Source organism: Anopheles aquasalis, chromosome X (genome assembly GCF_943734665.1).
Source record: "Anopheles aquasalis chromosome X, idAnoAquaMG_Q_19, whole genome shotgun sequence".
NCBI lineage: Eukaryota > Metazoa > Arthropoda > Insecta > Diptera > Culicidae > Anopheles > Anopheles aquasalis.
This window is the reverse complement of record NC_064876.1, coordinates 2,937,170-2,947,824: the sequence shown is the minus strand read 5'-3', so window position 1 is coordinate 2,947,824 and position 10,655 is coordinate 2,937,170. Positions and strand designations below refer to the sequence as shown.

At 47.5% G+C, this 10,655-nt stretch overlaps 1 long non-coding RNA gene across 1 annotated transcript; it reads right to left on the bottom strand.

Moving 5' to 3' along the window:
- Nucleotides 1-6,696: 6,696 nt before the first annotated feature.
- Nucleotides 6,697-8,256, bottom strand: LOC126581193 (uncharacterized). Its single transcript, XR_007609146.1, has 3 exons — nucleotides 7,568-8,256; nucleotides 7,143-7,300; nucleotides 6,697-7,030 (listed from the first exon to the last, which is right to left on the bottom strand). It is a non-coding gene; the product is annotated as an uncharacterized LOC126581193 (long non-coding RNA).
- Nucleotides 8,257-10,655: the final 2,399 nt, after the last annotated feature.

Below are 10,655 nucleotides of genomic sequence, written 5' to 3'. Positions count from 1 at the left end.
AATGGGATTAAAAGTGCTACAGGAAATTCCAACGTTACTTCAGCAATAGACATTACATTTTTTAAACCCATTTCCAACTATAAGTTTCAATTCATCTTGTATGACTTGTATGACCCATTCTTTTTTGGCATCGTCGGTTCGAATATATTGAGAACACTCAGTGCTGAACTTTGTTTCAAAAAGGATAGCCTTACCATAATCTCAGACGATGGCCTACCTTTTACAATACCACTACAAAAATATGCAAGAAAGAATGAAAATCATTTCGTCAATTTTCGAGTGGATCATTTAGATTCCCCAAAAAAACAAAGGCTTACAAACGTACCTAATACGAACAAACAAGCATTCACTAAACACATAAAATGTGCCACGAGCACTAAAGAAACAACTCCACTTCAGAAAATGAATCCTTACCCTGTTGCATACACAAACGAGGTAACAAAACAAATTAACACTAATATCGTAGCAGATTCTTCCAGTCCAAAGGTATACCCTATGACATGCACTAATCATTCGGCAAATGATAGTGAGAATTTTTTCATAACTTCGCCCGAAGCTCCACCAAATTCATTCAAGCATCAGTTAACCCTCAAAGAAGAAATTAAAGACGTTCAATCTACTGAACCAATTCCCAATTTCCATCAGGAAAAAGTCACAATCCCAAAAACAACCGAACGATCATTACAAAAAAAACACACAAACCCTATTGCAATCTGCACCGAACAAAAACCCCCTTTGCCATCTGCACCGTTAGAAACAATGAATGCACAAGTGACAAAAATTGATTCTAGAGCCACTGTTGATGTGCTACCAAAGTTAAAAGAGGCGGCACTGGAAAATAAACCTCCTGACATTCTCATCATGAATGGAGATAAGCCATTGGAGCCAAAAGAAATTACAGAACTTTTTCATATTAACGGTATCACTCCTTATGTGACCGCCACAAGAAGAAGTGAAATGAATGGTGTTATTGAACGATTCAATTCCAATTTACTCGAAACAAAACACTCGCACATACATCCTCCAGATTTGGTAGCGATGTCAGTGCACAAATATAATCATTCTGTTTCAACTGGTACCTTGAATACTCCCATGGAAATCATTGCACCTTCAGACGATATACCCACAATCTTAGGAAAAGTTCTTATAGGAAAAGATGTAACATATCACAATCAATCGCTAGGAAACCAAACAATATCAGGAGAATCCGAAGCTCATATGAAAGCGAAACGAAAGCTCCATCATTACAAACCATTTAGAATAAAAAAACATTATGACCAAAGGCAGGGAAAGCGTTACAAAAGAAGGAATATCCAATCCACAAAAAGCAAGAAATAGATAATACACGATAGCGATGCAGGTACTTACTAGATATAAAGCTGTAACTAGTAATATTAAGAAAGCAATTGTTCCCAACCGTCAATACCCGTCCCTAAAATCTCAACCTTTCATCATACCCAATGTTAAAAAACTCATATACGATATCAAAGACTTGCAACGAGACAACGGCAAATGCACACCCGCATTACTTCAAGGAGAATCAGCCGCTTGCGATTACGTGTCAAATCCAGCAAAGACTGAAATCATCCATTTAGATATGAATCATCTAATAATCGATGCAGTCAGCACCTTCACATTGAAAACCACTTGCGGCGTTAAAAAGAGAAACTTAACTGGTTCATTTCTAATAACCTACGAGATATGCAATATCTTCATCAACGAAAAACTGATCTCCAACAATAAGACTGAAATGGTCGGATCACCATTGAATCTGCCAATTTACGGTATCAAAGTATCGCCACAAAACTCCATCATCAATTTAAGTCTAGAACACCTACATTCATTGCACAAAGAACTTAGAAATGAAATGAAGGAAATCAGATTAGAAACCAACAGCATCACATGGAACGGATTTCACACGAGTATAATCAGTTTACCCGTGCTACTGATTATCATCACCGGTATCTACCTCGGTATAAAACTTTGGAAAGGAAGAATGGTCATCAACATTCATGAACCACCAGCACCCAACAACGAGCTCAATGAGAATAGCTACAACCCGCCTACAATGATGCATGTGTTTCGTACGGAGCCTCAAATCTAAGGGGGGGGCGAGTTAACGGATGTTTACCTGATCATAACAGCCATACTGAAGCAACACCCGACCATTCGAGGAATGTTCGTCGTCGTTCACCTGATCAGGTCAACCATCCTGAAACAATACAACCAGTCGCCTCGCATCTGCTAAGGACTTCGTCGCCAATCCGGGATTCCCCGTAATTACGTCTCTACTGGCAGCCTACCTAGCATCTACAATGTTCGTCGCCAACCGTCACCGACAACCGACATCGTCCTTACCTACAACAACCGATATCGTATACCTGCGACAAATACATAGAGATTCTATGTATCCTCCCTCTTCCTTCCATTCCACCTCTCTACCTTTTCCGACATTCCAAAATGTTATAAAAACTATTCCATAGAAATAAAACCTTACTTCGCATACACCAATCAAGGAACCTAGTTGTCTTCATTTCGTTTGACTCTTCGCCGGAACGTAGTCTCACCCGTATCCCGGAAAGTTAACTCGGGCACGGATGATTACAATACTCGTTGCTGAAAAAGAGAGAGAGAGGGAGAGAGGGAGAGAGAGAGGGAGAGAGAGAATGCGAGTGATCGGACGCTCTGGCATCCCAGGCGCGACATTTCCGCATTGACCGCAGCATCCTCCATCGCACCACCAACCCCCCCCCCCCCCCCCCCCCCACTCTCTCTCTCTCTCGGAATCGGTCAAGGCATATATGGTGGCCCATAACGCGAATCCTGCTGAGCTGAATGCAACCCAGGAAGGGCGACAATGGCCGACGAGACTGTCGGTGACCTTGAAACTGGTGGAAACGCAACGAGCACATTCGAGTTCGCCATTTACATTTCGATTCAGATTTTTCGCTGAGGCTGAAGGCGCCATACTACAGCCCGCTCCCTGACAGTAGCAGCAGCAGCAGCAGCAGCAGCAGCAGCAAAATATATAATTACGTATTCGGCTGTCACTTCAGGACAGCAGCAGCAGCAGCAGTAAAACGTCACCACTGGAAAACACACCGGGGGTGTTGTGTGTTGGTGCGGATGAGGTTGGTATTGTGCCCCCCCCTACTTTCCAAATAACCCTTCCACTGGGTTTGCGTTCTCATTGCTGTGCTGTGTGCCCTCATCACGGCATCAAAGCACTCCCCCCCCCCCAACGAACCCATGATGGGGGCAGGGACGGGTGAAGAAGAATGTCAAACTCCGTGACTGTTCGATTATCACCTTTTCAATCAAAGTGTTACCGAGAGTCGGGCAAGCCACCGGCAAGCTTGGTGCTGCTTTGGCGTGCTCACCGGTCTTTGCCACCCCCCCCCCTGCCCCCCCCCCCCCAGGTTCTTGCCTCGATTATTTTCCACCAATTTTTTTTTTTTTGTTGTTGTTTGTGTGTTTTCGGGTGCGGCAGGAAGTGGAGGGCAAAGTGTACGTATGTTCATCACCTCTCATCCGCTATCATTCAGTTAGTTAGTTAGCCAGCCAGTCAGCCAGTCAGTCAGTCAGTCAGTCAGTCAGTTTCTGAAACAACCCTTCCGCCCCCACCCCCATGCACCCCACGCCACACTGCCCATGCCTGATGGTTCAATCAATGGCCGGGGAGACGCCTCACGGAGCCTCACGTAAGGGGTCACTCGTCTCGTGTCATTCGTCTCGTCGCCCCCTTCGCCCCCGCAACACGATGGACCCCCTCTTTAGATAGCGAGTCCTCATGTGACGTCACATGACCGCCGGGGGGGTGGAAAAACTGCCGAAATGGCGTACTCAATCAGCTCACCTCAACTCCCCCGCGGGATACAGTCCTTCGTGTCATTTGGCGTCGCTTTCAGTTCCACAAACCCCCCCCTTTCCACTGCTGCAGGATCAACCCAGGGTGGCGAATCGGCGAAATATCGAAAACAACTTCTGCCTGCGCTGACAAGCAAGCAAGCGGCAGCAGCAGCAGCAGCGATCGGTAGGCGCCTCTTCAGCTGACGAGCTCTCCAACACACACACACACACACCTACACAAAGGCAGAGGGGCAGCACTTCAAGACAGCGCAGGTAGCCCGGAAAAATGGCACCCCTAAAAGAAGAGCCCTTATTAGGGGTTGCTGCTGCTGCTGCTGCTGCTGCTGCTCCTGCGCCTTCTGCCTTTGTTCCTGCTGCTGCTGCTGCTGCTTCTCCTATACTGCACCACCCTCCCTGCTACCTAATTTGTTCCCTGCGTTTTGCGCCCCTCGGCGCCGGCGATTGGTTTTTTGATTGCCCCCGTTGTTTTTTGTGTTTTTGTTTTTTTTTTTCGGCGATGGGTGGTGGTGGTTTTCGCGCCATTCTCGCCATTTTCCGATGACAGCTCCCGGCGGGCAGCTGTCCGTTCTGATGATGATGGTCCGATGATAGCTTACGCTTCCCACCGCACCCCGGGCGGGCGGGCGGGCGCAATTGACTCGGCGCTATCAATGGCCACTACACCTGGCGCTCGCGCCCTGCTCGCGTGTGTTTAATCAATACAACGCGATTGAACAATTACTGGACCCTGTGTGTGCGCGGAGGAACGGAAGGACGGAAGGAAGACCTGAGACCATTCCCTAAACCCGCCACCACCACCACCCCCCCCCCCCCCCCCCCCCCCGGTTCCCGGTCCCAGGATGCGTGGCACGTCAAACGGCGCCGAATGATAACAGCCAGCTCGCGGGCAGGTTTGTGATTGCAATTGCACTCTCGCGCCGAGCGTGCCGGCAACCGGCCCGGGGCTGGGAAATGGTGGTGTCCGTGACTGACAATTCAGGTTTCCGTCAGCCAGGGCGGACGGACGGACGGACGGACGGACGGCTCTGGAAGGATTGTTTTTCCACACGAAGAAGGTAGCAGGTAGAAAATGAAGAAGAAGAAGAGGAACGAAGAAAACGAAAACGGAAGGACACAGCGAATCACAGCGGACAAGCCATCAAAATGGGGGGGGGGGGGGGGGGGGAATCATACAACAAAGCACACATTCTGTGCGCGCTCGCGCTTCACAAAGTGACAAACTTACCGGAGGGGGGGGGGGGGGGGGCGTGAGCGTCGGCGCGTCGCCGTCGTCGTCGCCGTCGCCGTCGTCGTCGCCGTCGTCGGACGGCACAGGTCGATCGCTGACAGGTTGATTGCAGGGCAGCAGAGTGTGCGAACGCTCGAGTGACGACGACGCTGCCACCGCCGCCATGACCGCGTGACGGTGTGTGTGCGTGGGTGTGTATTTGTGTGTGGTTGAATGTGAGGCCTTTTTGTTTTCCTTTTTTTTTTTTTTGTTTTTTTTTTTTTTTTTTTTCGATGAAGAGGGTTTGATTGTTGATTGCTGCTTGGATTCCGCTCCTTCCGCGGCAATACTGCTTATCCTGCGTCGCCCATAGAGTGCACAAACACACGCGGGCCGAACGGGGACCATTTCGGGCGGGCAGAGGGATCAACGGGGAAATCAACGCGGCACATCTTCCCCTCCCCCTGCTGATCACTTAACGATATGTACAGCGCTACTACCTAGCGCATCGCGAGCCAATCGATCGGTCGATCGAACGAACGAACTCCCGCACCACGCACACTTACTGTATTGGAGCCCTAACCTTGAAGAGAGAGAGAGAGAGAGAGCACCACCCCTCTGGCACCCCTCTTCTGGCACCGGCACCGGCAGCCGGTTTTCGCTCCATCTAATGTTACTTTGTACTTTGGAAACGCTACGCTAAACCATTTGTACAATGATTCGGCCGGGTACCGGCAATGGCGGCCGGCCCTCGTCACGGAGCGGGGAGGCGTCTTCTGTTTGTGGCAGAATCCCTTACGCACGCTACACCGCCGCCTTTTTTTATGCACAGTTCGCTCTTGATGAGTTGAAAGATGGCGCCACACGTGGCGCACTTGAAATGTACAAGGTGGAAGGTAGTTTTCGTGGGAGAGCAGATTGTTTCGGCAATTACTCTATCATTTGGTTAGTGCGGAAATGCGGTTCCATGGAAATTCCTCCCCCCCCCGGGGGATCAGGCCGGGGGAGTCGCAGGGGAACAGTCCGCGCGAACAAATTTGTCGTGGAACAAACCGCACGTACTCGAACTCGAGATATATATATATATATAGTTACTCGGTAGTAAATTGCTAGTATACGTAGCAGTAGCAGTAGTAGTAGTAGAAATAACTTTAAATCGTAGTTGCTCTAGTGGCACACTAATCGTAGAAGCATTGCTGATGCAGGCTACATTTCTAAGTGCGAAACGCGCCCGGTACGCGCACGCAGTAGTTATCACTCACACATTTCACGGTAAGGTAGTAAGGTAGTAAGAAGCGATACTGTAGCGGTGGACTAGCAAGGTGTAGCAAGAGAAGCCAACAGGGTTGATTGCTGTATATTACCGAAGCGTAAGCGTTTTGTTTTTAGTTTTTTGTTTGTTTTTTTTTTTTTTTTTTTTTGGGCTGTACGCCTCCCATTGAAGTGGTAGTGGACCTGGTATAGTGTTACGATTATCTCACTAGTACGTATACGTATATGTATGTATTGCTCATATGGAAGATTATTGCACAAGAGTCACGTGCAGAAACACGCGCGCAGGTATCGCCATTAGACGTCCCCGAAGTTCCTGGACGTCCCGGACACAACAGGGCTCGCTCGTCGGTTTGGAGCGCCTAGGATAAGGAAGGTAGGTAAGCTCAACTTGCACAACACCACAGAGTTGCAGTAGGTGCTCTCTAGCACTACTAGAAGACGGACCACGGATCATCACGTAAGCGACCTGACCCGATGTTTGGTCAGGATGATATTGCAATATATCTATATCTATATATATATATACAGATATGTATACATGTATAAGTATCAGCGTGAATGTCTATAAAAATGTCCATATATATATAGTGTATATCTATATATATATATCTGTAACTGTATATGAATCGTTTCTTATGCACTCGCGAACGTATTGCCCCAGGAGGTGTGGCCATGTACCTGTCATGGGTGTATAGGAATTTCGTAAGTAAAGCTGCTGCCCCAGTCTGGCTCGTCTTCGACTACTCGACTACTGCACTACACACACACACACTCACACCCACCAACCTACCTGCGTAAGGATTCGACCTTGCGGAAGTCGAGCGGCGCATCGACCTCACCGTTGATCTGCGGGTACCCGTTTGGCGTCGGATAGCAGCTCGAGTAGAGCGGGAGCGCCGGTGACGATGCCATCGTTGCAGCCAAATTGATATGACCAATACTGTTGGGCTGTTTGTTTTGCAGCACAGGGTTTTTTTTTTTTGTGAGGGGGATGTGAGCAGAAGAAGAAGAAGAAGAAGAAGAAGAAGAAGAAGAAGAAGAAGAAAGTATTAGTACAGTACGTAGTCTGACGACTCGTCATCGGATACGAAGTGTTTCGGTAGACCAGACGATCGGTAAACCAGACGCCAGACGCCGATCCTGGCGTGACGTGACGCGACGCGACGGAGTTAATCCCGCAGCGGACTCGCAAATAGGACATTCCGCTGTACTTACATAGGCGGCGATAAACGCGCGGTTCCCCCATTGGCCCGGAGCCGGGGATTCTTAGTAGAAGTGGTAGCAGTAGTAGTAGTAGTAGTAGTAGCATTGAAAGGTTGTTTGCTGATATAGTGTAGTAGTCTAGTTGGAGAGGTTGTTTGATGATGATGGTTCGGCACGCTAGATACCGCCGTAATCCTACTGTAACTACGCCAAAAAAGGCGAATAAATCCGGCACACCCGGCCTCTATGCCCTATTCTACCTTTGCAAAGCAGTCCGCGATCGATCGAACTGTCCCGATCCTTGCGGCTTTCACGTACGCAGAGGACGCCAAAATCGAACAAACGAAAGCAGTGATGGTATTGGTATTCGAGGAGTACGAGAAAGATAGCGCGAGCGCGGAACCCACGGTTCAATTTGCCACGGTTTTTTTTGAAGCGTGCTCAAGGCTGCTAAGCGCTAGAGCCTGTGCTACCACCGTCGGGGCCTTTGATCCTCACTTTGAACACCCACTTCGACACGATATAGAGGCTGACGGTGCCTACGGAACCTGCCGGTGGTTGGTCCGGCGGTGGTACGCTCACGTCGCCCGTCACCGTGGTCATCATGATGGCCCGGGCCATCGGGACCGCCTGGCGTGCCTTTGTTTCTTTCGGTTAAACGCGTTAGTCACTGGTCGATTGGTTGGCGGAGGTTGATTGCGATTAGGTTTTTGGTTTGATTGTTGCTTATGTTGCCTGAAAGCAGGGAAATCGTGCGTGAGATGACAAGTAGAACCAGTTGGAAGGGTGAAAGAAATGATGGTGATGGTGGTGGTTGTAGGGATCCGGCCGGCGGTAAAGCAGCTGTTGGGACATTAATGTACATCCGTGTCCAATATATATTCTCATACAAATTTAATAATTTATATTTTCTTAACGGGGGATGGGACCATTTTCTATCATCAGAGTGTTTTTTTTTTTTTTTTAAGAGAAGCTTATACTAATCAAATAAAAAATATGTTTCGAGATTACCCCCTCCCGTCATTTTTTAACGAGCTTCAATCGCGTCTAAAGTGCAGCGCACGTGGCACGGACGACTTCTTACACATTTCCTCTCATTTTTTGGAATCGTTGCTTCAAACTGAATAAAATTGGACAATTTTTGTTCGTTTAGGTTCAATAATTATATTAACAAACGAGAATAGTCTAGTTGGTTAAGATCTGGTGAACTGGCAGGCCATTCATTCTTCGACGAAAATCTTGTTAAATTGTCCCGACACCAATTTTGAACCAATATTGCTCCCCCCCCCCCCCAGAGCACTCCATCATGCTGGAACACTTAATATTCGCTCCCGTATAATCTTTCCACGCTAGATTTCACCGTTTCCTTCATAAGATATCTTTCATAATACGTTGAGTAATTTATTCCGCCTTTTTCATTAAAAAACAAGGGCTCATTTGCCGGTTATTTTTTGGTTATCTGTTACAGCCTTCATGTTTCTGGGCCACAATCTATCGGTTTGGACATCACAACTCTGCTCTAGAACAAAATGGCTTTTCATCAGAGAACACAAGTCGCGGCCCAGCGTGCCGCGATACAAGAAGAGTTGCTGTTTCATTTTTTTTTTGTTTTTTGTTGGTTCGCATCCGGAAATTCCGTGATCTTTCAATTTTTCATAAGCATAACCTTCTAGCTCCTATTTAAAAAAGTTATACGTAGTTGATAACTAAGCTTTCAAATCTATACTAGCCATAGTAAATCTGTATTTCGTATCAAACGTTGAGGATAACGTGCGGATACGTTCCCGAACGGTGTTGATCACTTTTTTCAGTACTAGCCGACCGCTTTCGCCCCGATCTTTTTTTTTTTTTTTTTTGTAATTCAACGAGGAAGTCTCAAACTGTCTTCTAATGGTTTGATGTACGAAATCACGCTAGATTCCAAGATGCTTCAAGGTTTTGAAAAAAAGGGCTTGGACGCTCCCTATCCAACATCCTTTTTTTTTTTTTATTAACACGTAGACACGTAATTGTTTCCATGGTTACTAAAATTAGAGCCAAAATGTTCAGCAAACACTACTTTTTCAGAAAACAATATTGATATTTGAACTAGGTGCACGTGAACATACCAAAAGCCGTCCATCAAAAAAATGTGTATGAGAATATATTGGACACGGTGTAAGGCGGGCTGATCCTGTAATCATGTGAACAAGGCTTTTCCCGGGGGCGCTGTCCGGGAACAAAGGAAATATCGCGGGCTTTGTGACGTTCCGGTGCTTTGTGGGGAATGGGGAGGTGGGTGGACAGGGGGTTAATTTCGGTTTTCTGAATGACATAACGACTGCGCGACTTTTGCGTCGGCTTACATGCATGGGCATGTGTTTGTGTAAATATTATATATATATATAAACTACTATATCCCCTCACTATACATACATTCCGTGCATAGCGCGTTGTATAGAGCGAACGAAAAAAAAAAAAAAATAAAACAAAGGAGGAAGAAATAGTGTCACTGGCCTGGCCCCCCCCTGATTATATGTTTCCAAAATGTGTTCGGATTGCACCGGCCACATAAATCAGTTTTGTGCAAGCATACAACATGACATGCATGCTGCACTAGCGGGTGGGCGGGCACAGTTTTTGGGGCCGTCCCATCGCCCATGCTTTGTGGACTCGAGATCACTGGGCGATGGGCCCAGTATGAAAGAATGGAGAGAGAGAGAGAAAAAAAACAAAGACACTCCTCCCCATTCCTTTCGATCACCTTTCGAAGGTTGCTGCAAGCTGCAACGCGGCTCCATCCTAAGGGATCGACATCCTTGTGCAGTGGCGCGTCCGGGCGCGTTCCCGGCCCTTCATTCGACACACCAAACGGCACTCGGCTCGGCGGTTTCGGTGCTCGGTGCTGGGTGGCTAGCGGATTTGGTGTGGTTGTTACCACATGAAGCGAACCGAACCGAACGGCATACAGCATCCAGCAGAAAAAAAAAAAAACATCACATACCGGCTGCTGCGCCGCTACACATAGTGGAGATCCGTGGCTGATACATGGATGCCAGGAATCCTGGGTAGTAACTAAAGCAAAGTACATATTTACGCACCCATTTCTCTCTCGCTCTCT